The sequence below is a fragment of the Mirounga angustirostris genome, unplaced genomic scaffold (genome assembly GCF_029215605.1).
Source record: "Mirounga angustirostris isolate CCGP_5_RB_7025 unplaced genomic scaffold, mMirAng1.0.hap1 SCAF_7, whole genome shotgun sequence".
Taxonomy (NCBI): domain Eukaryota; kingdom Metazoa; phylum Chordata; class Mammalia; order Carnivora; family Phocidae; genus Mirounga; species Mirounga angustirostris.
The window spans coordinates 112,701,758-112,715,645 of NW_026991715.1; the positions used below are offsets into that span (position 1 = coordinate 112,701,758).

At 56.2% G+C, this 13,888-nt stretch overlaps 1 protein-coding gene across 2 annotated transcripts in view; it reads left to right on the plus strand.

Annotated features, from left to right (window-relative positions):
* Nucleotides 1–5,038: 5,038 nt before the first annotated feature.
* Nucleotides 5,039–13,888, plus strand: part of PDGFRB (platelet derived growth factor receptor beta) — a 36,392-nt gene continuing 27,542 nt past the window's right edge. Inside the window, exons 1-2 of one of the 2 annotated variants that reach the window (XM_054513958.2) lie at nucleotides 5,039–5,673; nucleotides 11,106–11,221. The gene's annotated coding sequence lies outside the window, so the exon portion shown is untranslated. The remainder of the gene's footprint in view (nucleotides 5,674–11,105; nucleotides 11,222–13,888) is intronic. The other variant, XM_045902866.3, reaches the window with a different exon arrangement.

Sequence of the window (13,888 nt, forward strand, 5' to 3'; positions counted from 1 at the left end):
GCAGATGTGAGGCTCTCGGGTGGGTGCCGGGCTCCTGCGGGGTGTGTTTTCCTGCTGGACCCCTCCAGCACCTTTCCTCTCGTCCTCCAGAGGCTGGGGCGTCACCTGCTGGCACTGCAGGGTACTGCTGGAAGGCTCTCCGGCTGCTGTCAGTCGGGACCCCTGGACAGACTCGCTGGCTCTCCTCCCGCTCCCTGTGGGGCAGGCAGTCCCCCAGTATACAGCCACTTAGGGTGCAGAAGGGATGCTAGAACAAAGGCCTAGGGGCAGAGTGGCCTCACCCGAAGGAGCACTGCGTCTGACCCATTGTTCAGAGGAGATACAGCTGAGCCAGGGAAGGAAAGGAAGGTCATTGCATGAGTCAGTGGTCTAGCACAGACTGGGGCCCAGAAGTCCCAACACCCTGTCCAGTGCATTCCTGCAGCCTCTCGGAAGGACATAGTGCTGTGGGGAGGGCAGTCAGTCCAAGGTCGACTACGATAGCCTCCATACTAGTCTCCCGCCTCACCTCTGTTAGCCCATCCTCTGCAGTGCACCACAGAGACCTGATCTTATCAGTCACTGTTTTAAGATTGGGCATGGGCCTTCCTGACCTTCAGGCCTACAAGGCCCTGAGGCCTGGCCCCTGGCTTCCTCTCCAACCTAGACCCCCTCCCCCTCATGTCCCCTCTCTGCGCCTCACCATTCTTTTCTTTCTGCTCAAACACACCAAGCTCTTTTTGGCCTCCAGGTTTTTGCATATGCTGTTCCCTCTGCCTAGAACACTGTTCCCACCTTTGAGTTGTGTGTGGCCTCAGGTTTCTGTTGAAATATTTCTTCCACAGAGAAGCCTTCATCTGTCTAAACAAGAGCCCCCACCTGCCCTACCATTATTCTTCATCTCTTCACACTAATCACAATTTGATATTATTAATTTGTGCTTTCCTTGGTGTTCACTTGTGAGCTCTTTAAGGGTGGGGTACATAGTAGGTGCTCAATTAATTTCCATTGCATGGATAAATGGTAAGAGGCACAGCATGGCCTGCAAGTCAGAGGCCCCATTCCAGACTTGCTGTGTGCCTTCATGTAGGTTTGGGCCTTCTCTGGGACACAGCGTGTCCAGTGGTGGGGATATATGGGGCCTCTGAGGACCCTGCTGTTCTGAGGATCCCTGAGCCATCTGTGCATACCAGGGCATACCCTTGATTCTGGGGTACCAACCCTGAGGTCAGTGGGAGGCTGGGAGAGGCCAAGGCAGGCAGGGTCTCAAAGCCCTATCTCCTGGGACCCTGGTAGGCTTTGTTGGCTATAGTTTGGCCTAGTAAGAGCAGTCCTAGAAATCTAGGGCAGGAATGTGGCCCAAAGTCCCCTCTTGGTTCTTCTGCACCACCGGACAGCCACCATGCTGAGTGTCCAGGAGGGGAAAGGGCAGTTCCCACAGTGTGCCTATTCCAGCTCCTTAGCTGCAGGCACAAGGATCCACCTGCTCAGGGTGTGCAGGGTGGAAGGACACTGCGCTAGAGGTCACTGCTAGAGGTCAGCTGCAGGCACAAGGATCCACCTGCTCAGGGTGTGCAGGGTGGAAGGACACTGCGCTAGAGGTCAAGAGCCTTGCATCCCAGGACTTTTCTCTCTCTGCTAACTTTGGACAAGTCCTCTCCACTCTCTGGGCCTCAGTTTCCATGCCTGTCCTGTGGGCGCACTCTTAGGACTCTTCAGGCCCTGACTTCCAAGATGATGGCTGATGCCTGGGACATGTGTGTTGCTTCCTTGCCCCAGGCCTGGGGAGCCTGGGAGGGGGGCAGCACTGGGAGCGTGGGAGAGCCAGATGTGGTGGCTGCTGGCCCTGCCTGAGTGAGTGCTGAGCTGGCCTACTGGGAATTCTCCCACTCAGGCGCCCTTTCCGGGCCCCCCTCCCCCTGCACCACTGAGAGCTGCGGCTTCCGGCTCTGACAAGCGTGGGTGGGGGTCTGGGGGGGGCAGGTTCAGTTCAGCCTGATTCCCTCTTGGGCCTGAGTGTAGACAAAAAGCCTCCGTTCCCGTCCTGGCCTTATACATTGCGAAGCCTTGCTCAGTCACTTTCCAGCACGGGCTTCCGTCATCTGATCCATAAAATGAGCATTTGGATTGGCTTCCCTGCAGCCCTGATGGTGGACTTCTGTGACAGAGGCTCCCGGAGGCGCCTAAGAATTGTTACCTTTGCTGGGGCTCCTCGCTCTGCTCTAGTCCTTGCCTAAAACGCTGGGTGCATCACTTATGTGGGCCTCTCAACAACTCTGTGAGGTAGGCACATGGATCCCCACTTTGCAGCTGCAAACACTGAGGCTCAGAGAGCTCAGGTAGTGTAATTTGTTCAGGCCATGCAGCTAGGAAGTGGTAGAGCTGGGCTGGAACTTCCAATGTCAGAGCTCAGGCTCTTGATCCTTGAGTGGGCCTCTGTGCAGTGGGGAGAAGGGGCGCTGAACCCCCAGGCCCAGAGCTCCATTCTCCCTCTGGACCCCACTCACTCCACCTGAGGCAGGATGCTCTGTTCACCCACTGTCAGCCCAGCTTTTCCAAGTCAGCGTTGTCCCAGGCTGGACCGGGCTGCCAGCATCTGGGCAAACTGGGAGGCTATTCATGGCCTGCCCTGTCCATGGTGGGGCTGGGGGCCGTGATGATCCCCCCCAGCTTGACAGTACTACACTGCTCGTGGGTACTGCCCTCTGTGCACAGGGGAAACTGAGGCCCAGAGAAGGAAGAGCTCAGCTCAGGGGCACACAACGATGGGCTGCAGCTGGAATGAGGGCAACTCCATATTTCAATAATACCTCCAGACACTGTACTGAGTCCTCTAGGTGCATTACAAATTGCAATGGTCTTTCAAATCATTCCTCAAATTAGCTCCATTTGCCAGAGGAAGAAATTGAGGCTCAGGAGTTTCAATGACTTGCCCAAGATCATGCAGCTTGGCATTGCAGAATCTGGATTCGAACCCAGCTCTGTCTCTGGCTCTGGAATCTGCCCTGTCCATCATGACTCCTCTGCCTCTTCTGTCTAGCTCTTGATGCGTGCCCTGTGGTGTTCCATGTGGCTCTGCGTCCCCCAGCCCCATCTCAGCTGAGAGGAGGCATAGCATAGTCCTGGTGCCTGCCAAGGGTTAATGGTGGTAGGGGCTAAGTGATTCCAGATGGGCCAGCCGGTCGGCTGGGCTGGCCGGAAACCAGCCGCCGCCAGCTTCCCGGGGGAGCCACCACCAGCCACCCCCTCCCCTTTGTGCTGCATCTCTGGCCCCCAGCTGTCCCCTTGCCCTGGGGCCCACTAGCCTCCTCTCCCTAACCAGAGCCCAATTCTAAGACACTTGTAAACAGAGCATCCCAAGGGCCTTCCAGCACAGTGAGTTCAACCCTGTTATGTACAGATGGGAAACTGAGGCGAAGGTATCTATCCAAGACATCACAGCAACTCTACAGCTGGATCTCCTCACTCCCAGATTTGTTTTGGGGGGGGGCAGTTAGAGGTTGAAATGCCTCCTTGATCCCCCACCCCCCACCACCCCTGGAACTGTTCTGGTCCTAGCAGTTGGGTCAAGGCTTTGGAGGTGAATAGCCAAGACAAATGCTAGGAGTTGCAAAGACTCATGGAGCCTTCAGGCATAAGAAATTCCAGTGTAGGCTTGACCCTGCGGTCTTTGGAGTCCCCCTGTAATCCCCTATGACTCCACTGCTACCACACTGGGCTGGGACCCCTCTCTGATAATTGACTGATAATCAAAGAGCCTGCACGCCATGGCTTAGGGCCAGTCCGAGGACTCTTCCTTCTGTGTGGCCCAGCCCAGATGCTCTGCTGAGAAATCCCCACTCAGATAAGACCAAGAAATGACCTCAAGATATGCTATTGTGGTTGGCATAAAATCCCAGCTCAGGCGAACACTGCTGCCATGTGAACAGGGCCCCAAGGTGAGGCCCAGGAGAAGAAGGGGGTAGACAGAGGTGCAGCAGGTAAGACAGAAGGAGCCCTGGGCAGAGTCAGGGTCTACCTGTGTGACCTGGGACACCTTTCTTTCCCTCTCTGGGACTCAAGTTTCCATGTGCATACAGTGTCAGGGCAGAGGTGACTCACCTCAACTCTCTAAACCCTTTTAAAATGATGGCCTTGGGCATCTAAGGGCCAAGAGTCTGTGACTAGAGGCGTCTTCTGGTCTGAGGAAATGAGGGCGGACTAAGTGGAAGGCACGAGAGGTCCAACCAGGTTTTGGAGGAGCCTTGACAGACCTTAGTAGGGAAGGGAGGGCAAGAGGCTGGCAATGGAACATTAGCAGGAAGAAGGAAGAAGGCAGGACAGGAGGCCCAGTCTGCTCTGCAATGTGGGGCTCCCGCTGGGGTCAGATCACCTGTGTCTGCTCCATCATGTAACTCAGGAGACCCCATCCGCGCCAGTTCTGCCCTTGCCGTGTGAGCTTGGGAGGCTCAGTTCACTCCTCTGGGCTTCTGTTTCATTGTCTATGAAATGGGGAAATAATCCTTTCCTGATACTCGAAGGGCTGTGAGATGATAGGAAGGAATATGTTTGGAAATCTGAAGTACACTGGGTGACATCGGGCAGGTCTCCTCTCTCTGTGCCAACCCACGCCCGCGCCTTGGGTTTCTTCTTCTGAAAAGTGACTTGATGCCAAAAAGTGTCAGTTAAAGGCATTCTCAGCACCCCTGCCCTTCTTTGGGGACCTGCCTGTGCATCGTTGTCCCTCCCACTAGCCTGGGCAGCCCTGGAGTCAGGGACTGTGTCTTACTCACTACCGCATCCCAACACCCCGCGCAGTGACTAGCACATAGTAGGTGCTCAATATGCTTGTTCAATAAATGGCTGTTGACTGAATCAATCACATTGGTGATCAGAGCTGCCTTTATAGATGGGGAAACTGAGGCATGGAGAAGGGAGTCCGCCCCAGGTGCCACGGCAAGGCATCAGGGAGGTGGGGTCAGGCCACTTTTTAATAAAAGTGACTCAGCGGTTGGCGTGGGCTGCGGAATTTCTAAATATCCCCTCACATCCTGAGAAAGCAGGCGACGGAGGGAGCAAGCAGAGGGGAAAAAAGGAAGAAAAACAAGAAACTTGGGGGAAAAGAAAGAGAGGGGGGAAGAAACTGAAATTGAAAACAGACACACGCGTCCACCTTCCCCGCCCCCTCGCCCCCCTTCTCCCGGCTGAGCCAATCAGAGGCGGCCCTGCAGCCTTTCCCCCAAAGGGGGGGGGCAGGGAAGCCCACAGTGGTGTGAGCTCGTGGGGCTGCCAGCGCCCGCAGTCCCTGCCCATCCCGTCTGGGACCCAGGATCCCTCTGGGAACAAGTTGGAGGCAGAGAGGAGGAGGACAGCAAGGAGAGAACCGGCCCCTCTGACCAGCGGCGCCGGGCAGCAGCCTGTGCCCGGCACCACAGCCGGCCAGACCCAGGGCGGCCCCTCCTGGCAGCCCGGCTCCTCCAGAAGGATGCTTTGGGAGTGAGGCCACTCCTCACCCCTGCAGTCCCCCACTCCCTCCATTCTCCCGAGGCTCCTGGAGACGGCAGCTGTCCTCCCTGCCCTTCTGCCCAGCCGCTGCCCCATTTGGGGTCCAGCAAAGTCTTCTTGTTAATGAGAGGTCAGTGAGGAGGACTTCCTGGAGGGGGTGAGAGCCCAGAGCTCAGGACTGTGCCCACACCCTAAGGCACCAGCATCAAGGTAAGTGCTGGGAGAAGGGGGATCCCCAGCCCCTTGTCCTGTCCCCTTCCAGTCTGTGCCTTCTTGGGTAGGTCAAAAAATGAAAAATATTTTTAACAAAACCAGATGGGAGGAGGCTGGGAGGCTGTGGGCGACATCAGGGCTGGAGGAGCCAGTTCTCTCCTCTCCTGCTCAGGCTGCTTCTAGGGTGGGTGGCCCCGGTCTCCACAGCCCTGCTGCCCCCTGCTTTCATCAAATGAACCTCAGACATTTTTGGGTGCAGACTGAGGGCCTCTAAAACATAGCACCGCCTGAGGGGGCCGGGGAGAGCTGGAAGAAGCTTGAGAGGGGAGTTGGGAGGCAGCAAGGAGGGTCCATGGAAAGGGGATCTAGCAGGGGATAGGGGACCTCAGAACCATGGCCCCTGTCTCTGGGCTCAAGCCTTATCCTTAAGAATCTGTCTGGCTCTAGGCCAGTCGGCCGCCAGGCAACCTCTGGGGACTTAAATGGATTTGCAAATTTTCCAGATTCCTAAGATGTCCTTCCAAACCCCCAGTGGCTGGGAAAGCGCGAAGGCAAGGGGGCTGTGGCAGGCCTAGCCCAGCGATCATGGTCACGCAGCTGGGGCTGTGGGGCTGGGGGCCTGGGACCGGCCATCAGATGTGGGGGGCCCCTCTGTGAAGAAGGGAGAGTCGGTTGCCTGGGCCGTTCCCTCTGGACCCAGGCAGCTGCTCAGGCTGCCTTGCTGCCTCCCTCCTTCCGGACGCTGCTTTCCATCCTAAAACATGAATCTGATCACGATTCCTTCTTTGATTCTCCCCTATAGAAAGCCCCAACTCCTAATAGTAGCCTGCCACTGATTGACACTTACTGCATGTCAGGACCGTGCGGAGTGCTTTATGGGCCTGATCTCACGTAACTAACTCACCAGCAGCTCCAAGGCAGGGACAGATTTTATGTCGGTTTTACACGTGAGGTTCACGGCAGCTACAAAACTGTTTCACGGTGCTAGTTAAGTTGCAGAGCTCGGGGAGATAATAAGCTCCCTGCCCCATTTTGGGAGATGATAAGCTCCCTGCCCCGTTTCTCCAGACTTGGGCCTTGTGTTCCTGCTGGTCAGGTCCCAGGGCTCCCAGGAGGAGTATGCACAATGCTGCCTGTGAGAACGTCCTTCCTCATTGCCTCCATTTTCCTTCAAGGACCTTCCCGACTTCACCTCCACCAGGCAGCCTTCCGGGGTTCTTCCAGTATTCCAAGTGCTTGCAATGCCCTTTGCCTGGTTGCTTGGGCTTCTCTTCCTCTTTGTGCTCTGTGTGCACAATCAGAGATCATTTGGGCCCCAGGTTACCCCATCTTGTCTTCTGTCCCCAGCATGCGCAGGGGGGCAGTGAAACTGAGCAAATGTGCTTGTGAAAGGTAGGAGGGGCTCACTGAAGACTTTCTGTTCCCAAATGTGAACAGGCCCCTCCCTTCCCTCAGGTGCCCTTCCAGAACATCACGCTGTTCCTCCAGACTGCATTTTTCTATGTCAAACAGGGAGGAGTGTCCCTGCCTGTCTCTGCAATCCCAGAGTGCTCTACAGAGGCCTCTCACCAGATATCTGAAGGCAGGCAGTCCTCCCCTGCCTCCGAGCAAGAGGCTCTGGGTCCACAGGGCTCGGGGATGGAGGGCCACATTGGTCACTACTGCGGAGTGTTTGCCCTGTGCCAGGTGCAGAGCCCGGGACCCCACGCGCCTTGTAATCCCCACGGCAGCTCTTGGGAATCCGTATTGTTGTTACCCCTGTTTTGAAGACAAGGAAAAACCAAGATTCAGAGAGGCTATGCGACTTTCCCAGTGTTACACAGTTATAGTTGGTCCTTAGGCCCAGGTCTGCTTGAAACCAAAGACTTAATAACCCCTTGCTACCCAGGGAGCCCCAGGTCAGAAAGGAGAGAGTCTCCATCCTCCCCCAGAGGCTGTTGCTGGCTCCAGCCCCTTCCGCAGCAGTAAGTTCAGCGTCACGTCCCACCTGCTCCCAGGTCCCCCCAGAGCCTAGCCTGGTCCTGAGTGAGGAAGGAGGCCATCTGGCCAGCACCTTCCCTTCAGTGGTGATCAGGCAGCCCTCCCTCCTGTGTGGGAAGAAAAACTGAGGCTTGTAATTGCCCACAGATGTGGGACAGCGGAAAACACCGTGGATTCAGTTGAGACCGGGCGTTTGCCCTGGCTCAACTCAAGTCCACTGTGTGGCCAACCTCGGGTCCCCATATCCTTTTTCTGGGCAGCATCCACATTTGGAAGGCAGTGGGTACCATGGGTAAACCACATCAGGTTTGGGCATCAGAGGACTGTGCATTAACCCCTAGTTGGCTCCTGGCTGGCTGTGTGACCCTGGGCTGGTGCTCTGTCACTCTTGGCATCAGTCTCGGAGCAGCTTCGGGGGGCATGTAGGCTCTGTGAGTATAACATAGGTAGGGTGCTTGGCAGTTCCTGCTGGGCTCTCTCAGGGCTGGACCTCATGGTCATTGGCTAGGAGCGGGCTGTACTCCCTTCCTCCCGCACAGGACTCAGCAGTGAAATTAGTCTGGGATCCACAAAGGGCTATGCCCACTGAAGGGACTGGGACACCACGGGTATTCTAAAGTCCCACTTCCACCTTCCAGGCACGGTCTGGCTCTGAGACCAGCTGCCTTCTGGCCCGGAGGAGGGGAGTTGGTGTTTAGCTCAGGATGGGCTGCTGAGTGTGGTGGGGAGGGAGGAAGAAAGGAGAGGGTCCCTAGACTGCCCTGAAATGCCCTCGGTGCCCACCTTACTTCCTTGTACATGTTTCAGAACCCTGCAGGCAGTGGGCCCTCGGAATGCCGGGAGATCTTCCTCCATTGTTTTCCATAGGCCTTCCTGGGGGCCTCCCCAAGGCAGAGTTCATAGCCCCTCAGCTGGGAAGCAGTGTGGGCAGGGTGAGATGACAGGGGCCAGCCATCCCTGAGTGCTTTCGTTGTGCCTCCCATTCCATTACTGTGAAGTTCACTGCTGTGTTCCTTGGGGCTTTGAATAGGCCTGGCACTCAGAAAGTGCTTAATAAATATTTGTCAAACTAATATAATCATCACAGCAACCTCCAAGAGCAGATATAAACTCTCTCTGTTTTACAGATGAGGAGATGCCCAGAGAGGTTAAGTCAGTCGCCCAAGGTCCCACAGCTAGGAAGTGGTAGAGCTGGGGTTTGCATCCGGGTGTTTGTGACTCCAGAGCCCTAGACAAGAGGCTGGGTAGGGCAAGGGCCACCTCTGGGCATCCAGCATTAACTCTGAGAATGTGCCTCAGCTGTGGGATCCCCTCAGAGTTCCAGAGGTGGTCGTCAGACCCTGGAACCCATCCTGTTGTGACTGGCTGAGTCAGTCCTTCTCTGGGCCTCAGTTTTACCATCAGTAAGACCAGGAGGTTGAACAAGATGATCTCTGAGCTCCTTCCAGGCCTAAAACAATTCCAGGATTCCAAGCCCCGCCAGCCCAGATTGGCAGCCACACAAGCCCTGTTGTGTACTCAGGCATCATGCATATTTAACTTCACAATGAAAGGATTTTTTCTTACCCTTTCTTTACCGGTTACAGAAAGAGGTCAGGATCGATGATCGCTAATGGAAAACTGTAACCTGCAATAAAGAGGAGAAACTTTCTACAGTTAGAACAGCCCATTCGTTAATGCACTCAGTTTCTTGGGGAGCTCCGAGGACATGTTCCTGCAGAGCCCATGTGCCCATTTTCCTGGGGTACAGAGGAAGGAGGGTAGGAAAATTTGCCTGTTGGGGTGTGTATGTGTGGATGCTGTGAGCCTTTAGGCCCCTTCCAATGCCAATTTTTCAAATCTCTTATGCTCTGATTTCAAGAGGAAGAAGAGCTTTGGCCCAATGGTACATGGACGAATGATGTGGTCCAGAGGTGAGAGAATCGATGCAGAGTCCGGGTGGGAGAGGGTGTGGAATTTACACACTTGTTGCTTCCAGTGTAGGAGCCACCATAAGACCCTCCCAAGACTTCAGACCCAGAGTTTCAGGCAAAAGGGCTTCCTGAAGCCCCAGGGACCACCGCCTTCCAGATGCTTTCTGGGGCACCTTGCCCCCAGCCTAGCGCAGGAGGCTGAAAATCAAAGTATATTGCTTTAGCTGCATTAATACCTTCTCTTCTCCTCGCTTCAGATCAGGGCTATTTGATGTCTCAGGTGCCCGAAACCTTTCATCTGCCAGAGGTACCATCTTCTCCACCCTGTGATGGGAATGATCGTCCCTTGGGAGGTGGGGGCAGCAGGGCCAGGGAGTCAGTCCTTGAAGGTCAGAGATGAAAAGGCCTCTGGGGGTCACCTGGTTCAACTTCCTTCTTGTACAGGTAGGAAACTGAGGTCCAGAGAAGGGCTGCTCCAGGAGAGAGGTCCAGTTGTGCAGATGGTCAGTGGTAGCCCCGAGCCTGGGACCCAGCCACGCACGTGCTGTGTCCTCACTATCCTCCTCTGCCATCTGAGGCTCCCTCATCCCCAGTTCTCCCTGGGCTGAGGTCACAGGGCAGAGTTCGGGCTGAAGAGGAAATGCCATTTCCATGAGGGGTGAGAACCCCCCGGGGTAGTTTTGTGGATCCACAGCTCTCCCCATGTCACTTCTCCATTGTGGCCATATATATAAGTGAGGGAGAGGCCAAGGGGGCAGCTCAGTGACCCCAGATGTTCCATCCCGCTTTGCCCTTAGCCCCTGCCAGGCTTCCGTGGCTGTTTCAGATCCTCATTGCCGCCTCAGTAGCCTTCCTTTCTGGGAAGGAGAACCACCTGGTGGGTCAGAGTCTCCACCCCTGAAGCTGAACGTCAGTTGGGTATGGGGGGGGGGGATTCCAGGGTCAGTCCATAGGGCAGGGCTCAGCTTTACAAACCTGTCACAGCCGTGGCTCGGGGCACGGGGCTTGAAGGCAAAGGCTCACGTCTGATGCAGTTGACTGTGTACTACCCCCCTCCTACCTGTATTTGTACCCTTATGAGTTCCCTCACTGCAGTCTGTCTGCTGAATGGATAGTGTCATAGTGATAAATAATGCAGGGGAGAGATGGAGAAACACACTGCTGGCTGGCTGGACAGTTGGCTTCCTGGTGCCTCCGGGGCAAAGCCTAAATCCTCACCAAGGACCCCAAGCCTTTCCCAAAGTGACCTCTGCCTTCCTTCCCTGTGTCAGACGTGAGCCCTTCCCTACCTCTTTGCTAAAGAGCCCTGATTTCTGACGTCAGAATTCTCCCCCTGCTGTTTTCCCTGATGCCCTGAGCTCTCCCACTTCCCACACAGAACCACCGTGGGATACCCTTCCCTGGCATCATCCCCCAAAGAACCCAACTAAACCCTGGAGGCTGAGCTGGAGGCCGAGCTGGAGGCCGCCCCCTCCCAACTGGAAGAATCCCATATTCATGACACTTGCCATTTACTGAGCACCTATTACATGACAGGTGCTTTTCATCATCATCGCGACCCCTCACAGCAATGGAAAAGGAAGTCTCTTGTGTCGTTTTCCCGGCAACTGGGACTTGGGAAGTTAAAGTCAGAGAGCTCACACAGTGACGAGGTAGGAGAGCTGGCACTTACTTACCTTGGACCTGGATTAAGTGGCTTCAGAGCGGGACTGCTGCCCCTACTCTGGTGGGGCTCCCATGTGCTTTTGGTGCCCTGGGTGGCACCAGGCACAGTTTGCTGGCATCAGGGTCCCCTCTTGTCCTCTAACCTCGCCCATCCCATCACCATCCTGGAGGGAGTCACCATCGCCTGCCCATGCCAGCTCCCCAGCCTAGTGAACCCCGAGGTATTAGGGGACAGCTGAGGCCCCAGGCCTGGAGACCAGAAGGGCTGACCCTACAAGGCTATTTGATCCCTTATGGTGTGTAAGCCTCTAGTAAGCATCTACTGTAAGCCTACTTCCATATTAGGAATTTGGAGGCATCCGAAAAAATGGTTAGGTGTGTTTCCTCATTTGTGGGGAATCTAGTGAAAGGACTAAGGCAAACGTACAGGAAGGAAGTGGTTGGCAGACAGGGGTCTGCCTTTAAATCCCTGACTATGCTAGGGGCACACCCCACACCCCACCAGCTGAGCCTGCTGGCAGTACCAATAACATGCAGCTACCCCTTCCTAAGGAGTCCTTCTGGAGGCGGCTTTCCCACCATCTCATTTATCACAGGCATCCCTTTGCTGACAAGCCTGGCCAGGGGGCCTGGGCTGTGCACTCACTGGCCGGGCGAGCAAGCGAGTGACTTACTCTCCCGTGAGCTCAGGAAGAAGAACGAGGCCACTGACTTGGCACAGGGCTGTGTGCCAGGCCCTGTTCTAAGCATTTTACTTGTATGAACTCATTCAGTGGCCTCCCCAGCTCAGTGATGAGCCCCGACTTCCAGATGGGAACGCTGAGGCCCAGAGAAGTGGAGTAACGGTCCGTGGGAGAATTGGGGTACAGGACTGGAAACAGGAGCGAGAGACAGACGCTGAGAAAGGGAGAGGGAAGTGAAATGTGGGAGTTTTCTCCCCTCTGGCTCTGCCACCCCAAGGGCTCTGAGGGGAATCTCAATGCTCTGCGTTGGCTCCAATTAATGGCAGGGTTTCTCGTTAGCCAGCTCGCTCTGCCCGCCTGCGGTCCTCGGCTCAGGGCTGGTGGGGGCAGGCCACGTGCTGGTGGGTCAGGACAAATGGCCTGAGGCCTGCCTGCCCCCTGCCCACTTGGCTCTGAGAACCCATTCTATTTGCGGCCCCCACCCTGGCCCAGGGCTGATCCCGGGCTGGCAGCAGCCCGGGGAACAGAAGGTTTGCTTGTCTGCGTCTGCTGCACCTCCCTCCCCAGCCTCAGCCTGGGACCCCTCTCAGGGGCTCCTTTGGCTGCCAGGACCTGGGCTCTCCGTTGCCATGGCACCGGCCGGAGATGAGGCTCTGGGGGGCAGCGAGGGATGGTGGAGGCCCGGAACTCTGCAGCTGCCGAGGTGCTGGGGCCCCAGCAGGGGCAGGCCTGGCCCCCAAGCACAGCGGGCCTGTGGCAGAGCCAGCCACACACCTAGTCTGACTGCCTGCAGGCTCCATCTCGTGCTCCATCTCCAAGGCCCTCGGGACAGGCCTCAGGGCAGGTCATTTACTGCTGGGGCACGGCCCCGCCAGACCCAGGCTGTCCTCAGCAAGGACATTCATCCCCTCCACCATGTGCTCACGCTCAGACTGGGCAGTGAAGTTGCAGAGAGGATCTGAGCTCTATCCCTAGCTTGACATTCAAATTATTGGGTGAGCTGGGGCAGGCCCCTTGCTCACTGTGCACGTCAGCAAGGGAAGGCTAGGACTCTGACCTCAGGATCCTTCGGTCTTTGAGAGCCTGGATTCTGTATGGACCCCATTAGGGTAAACTCATGTAGTCCTGTTGCCCTGTGGACAGACCTGTTTCTGGGCGGGAGACAGGCAGTCTATCGTGACGGTTAAGAAGACAGGTTTGGAGTCAGGCTAGCCTGAGTTTGCATCCCAGCTTCATGGCTTACTGGCTGTGTCACCTTGGGCAAGTTACCAGACCTCTCTGAGACTCAGTTTCCTCCTCGTGAAAGGGAAATAACGATTGTCACAGGACTCTTGTGAGGACAAAACAAAATCCCCAGTGTAATGAACGTTTTTGAATAGCCTGACCTCTGAGGATCCTGAGCCGTCCAAGGACGGACTGGGTGACGGATGGGGTGGTGAGACCCTGGCCATGGGAGGTGTGCGACCGTGGACGGGACAACCCCTTGGTTTGCAAAGAGGGAGGGAGAGACACGAGTAGGGAGTATTTGGGGCCCGTCCCAGCCCCAAGGTCGTAGGGCTCTGTGAAAGGTGGTGTGGCTCCCGCCTTGTTCTTCAGCTTCAGCCTCACCCCACTCCGAGGAGAGCGTGGACTGACAGGCGAGGTCAGAAAGCAGAGGGGAAAGGACAGGCGGGCGTGGCTCACGGATTGAGCCTGTGCCCTGTGCCAGGCGTGGTTTTGTCCTCTTTACCTCCTGCCTTAGGGAGGCGGTGACGTGGGCGTGGAGCCAGCGCGCTCTGGGGTCAGTCGGCCCAGGACTGCGCACTAACTCGGCCACTGGCAAGCTCCGTGACCACAGGCAAATGATTTAACCACTCTGTGCCTTGCTTTCCTCATTTGTGAAAGGGAGAAGCGACCCAGAGGTCGTGGGTGGGTCTGAGGTCATTAGCCCAGGTATTGGGTGGCACAAACTAAATCAGAGAGAGCTATTGT